Here is a 1,645-nt window from a genome sequence, read left to right on the forward strand (position 1 = left end):
TCTCAGAGCTGGACAATGAATAGGGATGACAGAGGAAAAATTGATGCCTTTGAGCTGTGGTATTGGAGAAGCGTACATAACATCCCATGGATGGTCAAGAGAATGAACAGATATGTTTTGGGGAAAGTGTAGCCAAAGTAATCATTGGAGGCAAGGATGGTGGAAGCTTTGTCTCACATACTTCATCTAACATGAGTAGGAATCCCTATTTTCCACTTCTTGCTGAAAAGTGAGTTTTCCATTCTTTCCCAATAGTTATTGCACATTCTTTTACTTGAACTAAAAAATCAAAACCAACCAAACCAGTTGCCTACTGAATGGATGCCATCTCATGGCATGTCAAGTATCATGGTACCTGACTTACACAGACTAGACAAATATTGGACAATACTGGACAAATGTTGATTGTTGTTGTTGTTATGTGCTGTCGAGTCGCTTGCGACTCCTAGCGACCCTATGTAGGACAGCCCTAAACTCTGCTCTGTCCTGTGCCAATTGCACCGTCTCCAATAACCCATCCCGATTACCCCGATCACTGAATCAATCCACCTCATAGAGGGTCTTCCCCTTCTGCGCTGTCCCTCCAACCTCCCAAGTGTGATGTCCCTCTCCAAGAACCGGTCTCTCCTTACAACATGTCCAAAGTATGTTAGACGGAGCCTTAGAATCCTTGCCTACAAAGAGCAGCCCTGTTTGACCCTTTTCAGGATGAATCTGTTTGTATTCCTAGAAGTCCTCAATACTCTTCTCCAGCACCACAGCTCAAAGGCATCGATTCTTCTATCCTCCTTAGTCATTGTCCAGCTCTCTTAGCCAAACATTTATTAAATCACGTCTAACTGAATCACATAAAGTTACTGACCTCCTAAACTTTTTGTTTTGCTCACAAAAATGGTCACCTTCACATGTCCAACTAGTTGAAATAAGTATAACAACTTGAGAGGCAGAAAGCTGGGCCATCTCCTCCCATGTGATTTACAGCCTTAGAGACCAATAAAGGGTCAGCTATGGGTAGGTTCTGACTTGATGTCTAAGATACATTTTTTTGTTTGGGGTGTGTGTGTGTCTTTAAGATGTCCACACTCAAGGAAGATGCAAACAACTGACTTCAATTCAACCTTAGCTATAAATGACTGGTATCAAACACTGTTCTAACAGGCTAACATAGCAAGAATGTTAGAAAGCTTTAAACTGCCTAACTACAATTTGGAACAAGGGGTGCAAAGCAGGGAGGGCTGAAGGAAAGGGGTGGGGGGAGAAAATATGCAACCACGAAAACATTTTCAGTGTTAACCCCCACCCCCAAAACTCTGTAACTGCAGAAAGATCTGAATGGATGCAACGTTGGACAAATATTGACAATTACACAATAAGGTCAGTGACTTTCTCTGATAGTGAGGGGTACACTTAGGGATTTACCAAAACAAGGGTGAAGGACAGGTCTCAGCCTTACAACACACTTTCAGTTGTATGGAATCCTGCACAATCCTACTTCAAATTAGGAACTTCTTTACCTGATTTTCACCCGACTTGTTAAATGTTGAATAAACCTCGACATCAGAGGACAGCTCCTGCTGTTGCTTTTCTAAGTGCATGTGTCCTAATTAAGGCAGCGGCACTGTGAGGAGTAGAAAGTTCTCATTGT

The sequence above is a fragment of the Elephantulus edwardii genome, unplaced genomic scaffold (genome assembly GCF_000299155.1).
Source record: "Elephantulus edwardii isolate Elephantulus edwardi_28Jun2011 unplaced genomic scaffold, EleEdw1.0 scaffold00124, whole genome shotgun sequence".
Taxonomy (NCBI): domain Eukaryota; kingdom Metazoa; phylum Chordata; class Mammalia; order Macroscelidea; family Macroscelididae; genus Elephantulus; species Elephantulus edwardii.